Below are 8,760 nucleotides of genomic sequence, written 5' to 3'. Positions count from 1 at the left end.
GCCGTTTTTGACGAAAAAACCACACACAATTGCATTATGGGCATGAAATCCTGAAAAATGAAAATATTGTTGTGGGAATGAATTTCTAGCAAGTCTTTGAACCATTGAATCACGAAGCAACACCAAATTTGTATCCATCAGCTTGAGTATCCCGTTAGCAAGGGTCGGACTTTGTGGTTTTTAGCCTTATTTTTGTAGGTTTTAAGGGGTATTTTGATTTTAACACATATTTTTGAGATCATTTAGGTACTAATGGTATATTCATAACATTAGTAACTTTACAGTGAATCACTGTTCAAAATTTGAGGTCAAAAGAACTTTTTTGTAAAAAGTTATTCGAGAAAAACCATTTTGTAGGTTTTAAGGGGTAAATAGCTAAAACTGCACTTTTTCACTTCCTCGTGAAAAACTGAAAACTGTTTTCTACAAAACATCACTGCTAGGGAAGACAATCATAGACAACGTACTTTCAACACAAAAAGTTTCAGCCTTACACTCCAACTAAACAATGAGATAGAGGGTACCACTTTTTATTGTGGGTTTTAAGGGGTATCCACTGGTAATGTAATTTTGTATGTTTTGTTTATTCATAGTGTTTCGACTACAGTTCTCAGAATTTTTTTTTCTCACTTTTCTTCAGGTAGCAATAACTCCGGAAAAACATCATGGGCCAATGTTCTTATTCCACACAACAACGTTGCCATACTTTTGGTTCCATGATGATAAACAAAAGAACAGAACTTTTGTTCATTGACGAGTGGGTCTATGAAACAATGGCTCTTGACCAGGTTAGTGTAAAAGTTTTCCATTGACTGAATGAATACTAATTTTTTATATCTTATAAGCTTGCTAAAGTCTGATACTGGCTATAAAAGATATATTATCTGATTCCGCGTTCCTTCAAAACAATTTTCAAAACAAAACAATATGGCGGTCGAAGCGAGGAGGTTGATTCATACTTTCTTGAACATTTTCTTTGCTTTAGTGGTCAAGAGACTTTCAAACCAAAGAAATTTTGTAATTATTTTTCTTTATGAACCTTTTTCAACATTTGCCATATCTTATAGTCTTTGCTCAAGTTTTCATAAAGTTTTATGAGTGAAAATTCTACCTTAAATCACTTTCATTTTTAGTTTCTTGTTTTCAAAAAGACTTACCTTAAGGGAAGTAATTTTTGCGAGAAGAATTTTTCGCGGAAGAAATTTTTGCGGAATTTAATTTCGCGAATTTGGGCGTAATTCGCGAAATTAAATTCCGCGAAACACACCAAAATTGTTAAATCGCGAAATTAAATTCCGTGAAATTCGATTTTTTTCCTTCTTTTTTTATTTTGTTGTTTTTGACCAGGTATTACCAAAAAAGATGGACACAATTGATTTTTAAGCATTATAACGTGTATTTTTTATCTAATATAAGCAAATATAAACAACTCCGTGATGCTTAGAAGTTAATCTAAGTTGATAACTTCTTCTCAATCGCGAAATTAAATTCCGTGAAACTTTTAAAATCGGCTCATTCGCGAAATTAAATTTCGCGAAATTTGCCATATTGAAACTCTGATTCGCGAAATTAAATTCCGCGAAAATTTCTTCTCGCGAAAATTTCTTCCCTTAAGGTATAAATTTTTAGGAAATAATGGCTTCTGATATAGAAGTAAATAAACTGAAATGCAGCTGATGTGTAAAATTGAATAAGATTGGATTGGAACTTTTTTCTTGATGCTACATAAGAAAACAGTCACTTCTGAATCTGTCGCTGTTCAGGCTGTTAACAAAACTAACGGTGGTCAGGTGGGACGTGGTGTGATTTTCAAACTCAACACATAATTATTTCAAGTAAACTGATTTTGGAATTTGGTAATGGGCACTAAAATGGAGCCCATGTGTAAATTGGAACAAGATTGGAGCTTTTTCCATGATGCTACGCATGAAAATGGTTATTTCTGGATCTGTCTCGTTTGAAGATTAGTGGCTTGATTCGACACAGAACTATTTCAAATAAGCTGATTATGGAATCATGTTAATGGAGACTAACATGCAGCTCCTGTGTAAATTTGAACAAGATTAGGACTTTTTTCATGATTCTACACGTATATTAAACTAGCAAGTAGCTTTCGCTATGATGCTCCCGATGACAGGCATTTGACAGTGATTGATTAAAAATTCAGAAAAGGCGAAATGCCGTGTTTATTTTTGTCAGAAATACAGTGATATTGCAAAGTATTCAATTTTTCTCAGCCATAGCTTGCACTAAACATGCCACCTTTAATAGATACCTTATAAAGCTTGAATCACAAAGCTTTTCACGTTTTATAGGCAGGGTCTTGGAATAATATTCAGGAAATATTTAGAATGACTTTCTTCTCAAAAGCATTTTCTTTGAAACAACAATAACAAAAATAAAAATAACAAAACATGAATTTATAATTTCCAAGACACAATAAATTGAAGTTGAGATAAGAATTGTTTGATACTTAAAGTTTCACGCAACTTTTCGTCGCGATCTTCAGTCAAAAATTCTATACAAAAAATTCGTTTCAAGTTTACAAAAATATACTGTGCACTGTAGAGTCTTCGTCAAAGCAATTGACGTCATTTCAGTCTTTGGTGTCGTGGAGTTTGAGGGTGAACTTATTCACATGCCGACATTTCGAGATCAGTTCATTCCTTGAATTTAACAGTTTCTCGGGTTGGTCGAATGTGGCAATTTCTAATTTTTCGCTAAGGCAGAGTGAACATTTCAGCGAAGCACGATTGAACGGTGGACATATACGGACTGTCTTCCAAGTAATCTTTGGGGCACGATTCTTTCGTTTCAACCTCCAAATCTCCTTGGAAAGTTCAGTTTCTTTTTCGTACTTTTCGTTGGCGAAGGATGACTTGTGGTTGGCGTATCGTTTCTTGAACTTACTTGGGATTACTTGAGATAACATGGGACATACTGCTTTCTGGTCAGCTTTTTCTCTCTATCGTCACATCCTCTTCAACAACAAACAGATTTCCATGTTTCTTGGACAGTACAAAAAAGATGATTCTGTGGAGGTTCGGTTAAAATGATAGCTGTTTTGGTGTCCCATTGCACAAACATTGCACAGCTCCATTAAAAACGCAGACAATTCATTCCAATTCTTGTTCAACATTTTGAAGTCAAAACTCTCTTGTCATTAAAATGTTATATCAAAATGAAGTTTGATGATTGGTTGAACAACTGCTATCTTTGTGCAAACTCAGCGTATTTGAAGCAGCGATTCAGACCTCGTAAAAACATATAATGTCAATCTGGCTTTAAAGCAGTTGACGGTACATCCAACGTGTAAAACTACTTTAATGGTTAATATGGTATTTGTCACATGTCATGGTGAATGAACGAAGGCTGGAAGGCAAAACCATAAAGCTGAAATAGGAATAGAGAAGAAGAAACTGTCAATAGATAATTTGTAATAAATATCCAGGTGATGTCAATCAGACTGTTTGATTACCGTGAAAAAGGGTAATCACTGGAGGGAAACTGGTATCGCCTCCAAATAGTAGAGCTTTCTGGTAATAAAATTGTAAAAATTCAAAATTCAAAAACATTTAATTTACATTTTAGCTTAGACAAAGTGCAGACCAAGAAAGATCTGCAGTTTGGAGGCAATGTAAAGTTTCCCTCAAATGATGCAAATTACCCTTTTTCACGGGTACCAATCTAATCTAACATTATCAAACAATAGGTGTTAGATTACCGCAACCAAATCGAACAGTCACGAAACTAAAAGATTCTGGTAAAGTTGAATTATATTCGAACGACACTGCTGATTCCCCGGACTCCAGGGATTTTCTTGTTGCGTGTCCGAGGATTTTAACATTACTTTTTGAGAATTACCCCGGACTAAACGCGTGGTCTGCGAGACGTACTTAAACAATTGGGCGATCACACATGGGCGTCAATTTCACCATCCCTATTCTGCCTGCTTTCATGCGAACTTAGTCGGCCTTGTGTTAACTCGTGACAACACGTTCACTTATCCAGCCGCGTGGTTCACTTATCTGGTAGCGCAATTTGTTTGTCTGGGGATAGAAATATTTCTTTCGTTCGACAGGGTCGTCTTCGATCAGGTTCAGTAACCAAACACCTACAGTTTGATTCTGTTTGATAAAATTTGATAGTTCAATTACGAAAATTTGGATCAATTGAATTCAATTGACATCGCCTGGAGATAAACAAAAGGTTCGTTAATGGTGGTGGTTTTTTCCAATTTATTCTGATAATAATTACCCAAAAGTAACAGTAAAGTAACTGATGCCTGATATACAACAAGCAAGGATACAAAGCAAAGAGAAATTCTTTAAAATAATTTTCAATCATACATCCTATCTGAAACATTACTTTTCCTATCTGAAAATAGTATTATACTTACTATCAAAGTTGCAGAACAGTATATGGGATTATACCTTCTACTTTCTGAATCTGAAACCAACTGGTCCCAAGTTGCTTCGTTGCTTTTTGTTGTTGTATTCCAAGCTATGACTTTGGAGCGCTAAAGACGCTAAATTTCTGTTCACGCGGTGTTGTTGTATTCCAAGCTATGACTTTGGAGCGCCAAAAACGCAAAATATCTGTTCGCGCGGTCGAGCTAGCTTAAAAGCTCACCACACGGCAATATTTTAGTAGATGCGGTCACTAGGTTACATCGTCCCGTTTTCTTGAACAATTTTTCGCCAGATCGATCCCCAGTACGGCCTCGTGAAGCAACATAGGCTCCCTTCGGGAGCAATAAAATTGTCATTTCGGGATCTGTCGCATTGCTGTAAACGATCGGTGGCTTGATTTTTCAAACTCGACTCACATAATTATTTAAAGTATAAACTGATTCTTGAATCTGTTAATGGACACTAAAATGCAGCTCATGGGTAAATTTGAACTAGATTAAAACATTTTTCATGGTTACAATGTATGAGCAGTAAAAATGGTCATTTCTGGATCTTCACATTTAACTGTTAACTCACATTAAATCACATGAATTTTATTAGCCTTGATATGCAGACCGTAAACTATTTCATCGTCTAGTTTCTTAAAGATTATTTTTCTGGTTAACGGTCTGGTCCAACTAACATGCCTGCAGGGATATTTCTCCCTGGATACGCGAGTGCACCTAATTAGTTAAAAAGCGCCCACTCACTATTATTAATATTTAACTTTCCACCTAGGACATTTTTATTCCACCCCCCCCCCCGCTTATCAAGTTTTGAGATTTTTCCAACCTCCCCCCGCTTATTCCAAACCCCCCAGCTATTAGGTACCGTGAGATTGGGTAACTTGCGTCAGTGGAGGCTAACATGCATAGCCCTCAAATGAAAGACCTGGCCATTATAATACAAAATTAAATAAAAAAATGGTAGAGTAGAGCTGCAAGCGGAGCTGCGTAGTTGTATTTTAATGACCAGTCAGGTCTTTCATTTGAGGGCTATGCATGTTATGTTAGCCTCCAGTGATGCAAGTTACCCAATCTCACGGTACCTGAGAGTATTTAACCGGGTGAACCTGCGCCTGTAGACCTGGTTGGTAGGAGACCATTCAATAAAATTTCAAGCGTCTAACCAATGAGAAGTACAGCGGTGATTTTGGAAAAACTTTCCCTGTCTTCACTTTGATCCATGTCAACAGGGTCATACATTTGCTGTTTTGCACGCTCGCTTTCAACATGTTACTTTTTGCTGGGCCTTCAAGCCAACAGGCTTCTTGTTTCTGTTTAATTTCTGATATTAGATATGCTGAGGAGACCAAACTATCTAGCAAAACCTGTCATTGTATGATAACGATTATGGAATTTAGTTAACGTTAACTTATTTTATAGTTCAAATCTATTCTACAAGGTGGTTACTTTAGCCAAGCTGTGAAAACCCAAAAGCGAAGAAGAACAAAGATGAATGGTGGCATCTACATCACCTGCCAGGTTTTGCCAAAATTTGATTCAATCGACGAGGGTGCCTGGAAACAAAGGACATGACGGCACCAGCATGGATGCTGGAATACTCTTTTGAGTGTTTGATGTGATTGGTAAACATGCTGGTGATCCATAGAGATCTGATACAACCTGAAGAACTTTTTTACGAGCGACCCCATGACGTCAGTGCGGGCGCTAGACTAAAGATCAACATGACGGAAGAAAAAGCAAGGCAATTGATAGAGTGCACCGGGTCTACGGACGAGGAAGATGGTGGAATTGAAACAGGTAAACTTTCTGCTTTCAGACGTATGGACTGTAGAAGTGCTCGTTACTTTTTTTTTAATTTTGACCAAATTAAGAGGAAGAGGGGGTCAAAAGTAAGGGTATAGGTTTAATACTAACAGAACTAAAAACCATTTCAAATTATCTTCTTCTCTCTGTCAAGGCTACCATGTTCAAACGTTCAGTCCATTGGGGACCTTGTCCAATCAAACTTCACCAGCGACAACACCATTTTACAAGAAACAGCATCACCGTTCTTTACACGTGAGAGCTTTACATGTTGCCTTTCTGTATTGATAAATTTGATGACTGGTACTTTCTTTGATGGTGTTTGTCTTTGTGTAACCTTTTCGATAAGATTCAACTCACATTTTCTATTCATTTGACTGGAATTCTTTCTATTTTGCACCAAAATTGAGACACCTAGTCTATATGCAATATTTTAGGATGAATCTGATTCAATTTTTTTCATCTCAAAGGTCAAGAAGGTATGGAGGAAAGAAGCAGTGCCGACGTTGCGAGCACTGTATTCGCCTTCAGTCCACCGCGCGCCCCTTTGACCGCCAATGACACCGGTGACGCCGATCCCAACAACACCAGATTCCTTATGGGATGGTAAGACTACTTTTACGTCCTATCTGAAATCTCTATTATTTGATTCCATGATGATCTTTTTCTCTAGCTTGTATTATGTCAAGACGTACTTTGTCATTCTATTGTATCTCATTTTACATTTCAGATGATGAGTACTACTCTTGCGATGAGAACAGAGATTCCAGGCTTGGAAATGGCGAGGAAAATGACAGTGACGGTAAGATTGTTTTCAATTTGCTTTATTTCTTGGCTATTTAATCTGAAAAGGTGCACCATTCTATGTCATTTTCCCATATGACAGTCTCAACTTGAAAACTCATTTTTGGACCTACCCCGGTGGGGTGGAGGTCCTATAAATTAACCTGTGTTCGTTCGTTCATTCGTCTGTTACCAACTTTTCTCAGGATTGAATCATAGGATTCTTTTGATTTTTGGTACAAAGGTGCAAAAAGGTAGTGGCTAAAATATGACGGAGCCCGATTTTTTGGGCAAATTTCAGCCAAAAAACGGCTAAAAAATGAGTTTTTTGAGCTTTGTGAAAAATTGGATCATTAATTTTTTCTGATTTTTTGCATGAAAGTAGGGTACCATCATAGTTAAAAGATGGCTCAAGCAGATTTTTGCAAAAAATTTTGTTGGCTCAAAAAACGCATGTTTATCTATAAGAATCACTATTAATAAGCATACATCAATGTTCTTAGTCAAATTACTGAATTTTTTGATGAGATGGATGTTTTTTTGCTCACGAGGGCTGACTTTTAAAGAATATCTGTATTTAGACATGAAATTTTGGTTGTTTGGCGTGTTTTTATAGAAAAACTGGCCAAATTCGACATTTTTTTAAATAAGCACATTACCAATTACTTAGGTATTAGCTTTTCTCGAGATTGGCTCTTTCATTCTTTATGATTTTTTTGCACAAAGATGCATAACTATAAACCCTCGAATGTGACGGAGCCCAATTTTTGAAAAAAAATGCTTTTGGGCAAATTTGGGCTTTTGGGTTTTTTGGACTTTGTGAAATATTGGATCATTGTTTTTTTCTGATTTTTTGCATGAAAGTAGGTAAAAGCAGATATGTAAAAAACTAATTTTCAACTCAAAAAACGCATCTTTATCTATAAGAATCACTATTGACAAGCATACATCAATGTTCTTAGCCAAATTACTCAATATTTTGATGAGATAGATGTTTTTTTTGCTCACGAAGTCTTGAATATGAAAGAATATTTCAAGAGCATGAAATTTTGATTTCTAAAAGTTTTTATATAAGAAACAATTGACTAATTTTAATAGATTGTCACTATTTGTGTTCTGAATGATTGTTTTAATGGTCACGCTCACGTAGATATCAATTATATATGTGTTAAATGCATAACCAGGTAAATAAAAGTATCACTTGTCTTATTCTTCCTTTGCAAATTTTTATGTTTTATTTTCAGATTCTGAAATCCGTTTTGTGAAGTCGAATCGGACCAATCACGTTTATATTTCAGGTGACGACGAAGAACCTGTCAATCCAACTATAGGTATGTGTTTGTTTTAATACTGCAATTTTTGATGAATTAACCTTCCCATCGTCCGCCTAGGATTATTTGATGAAAATAAAATGGTAATTTTCTTTTGTTTTAGTTGAATCCAAGAGCGACATTCAATACATCGAATCGATTCTACCGTCAGACATATTAACGTTGGACTTATCTGACATCATTAACTTTTCTGGTGAGAATACTATGAAATCCTATAGCATATATTGCATCAGGTTTAAAAAGCGTTTCCAATGATACATTTTCCTTTAAATTTAGTGTACACTTGACATTAACTAGTAACTTTTCTTTTGTTTTCCCACACTTATTTCCCATTAATTTCCCAATTTTACAGGTGTTTCGTATGCCTTGGAAACGATGATTTATTTTATGTTTTTCTTCCCTTTTTTAGAAACTGAAAATCGAAAA

General features: G+C 35.8%; 1 protein-coding gene across 1 annotated transcript in view; it reads left to right on the top strand.

Annotated features, from left to right (window-relative positions):
- The window catches only part of LOC136809494 (prolyl 3-hydroxylase OGFOD1-like), a 629,446-nt gene that overhangs the window by 30,919 nt on the left and 589,767 nt on the right, over positions 1 to 8,760 (top strand). The gene's annotated exons all lie outside the window — the stretch shown is intronic.

This window comes from Clytia hemisphaerica, unplaced genomic scaffold, assembly GCF_902728285.1.
Source record: "Clytia hemisphaerica strain Z4C2 unplaced genomic scaffold, Clytia hemisphaerica genome assembly, whole genome shotgun sequence".
Taxonomy (NCBI): Eukaryota; Metazoa; Cnidaria; class Hydrozoa; order Leptothecata; family Clytiidae; genus Clytia; species Clytia hemisphaerica.
Note: the sequence above shows the minus strand (reverse complement) of the source record. Positions and strands in the feature narration are given on the sequence as shown.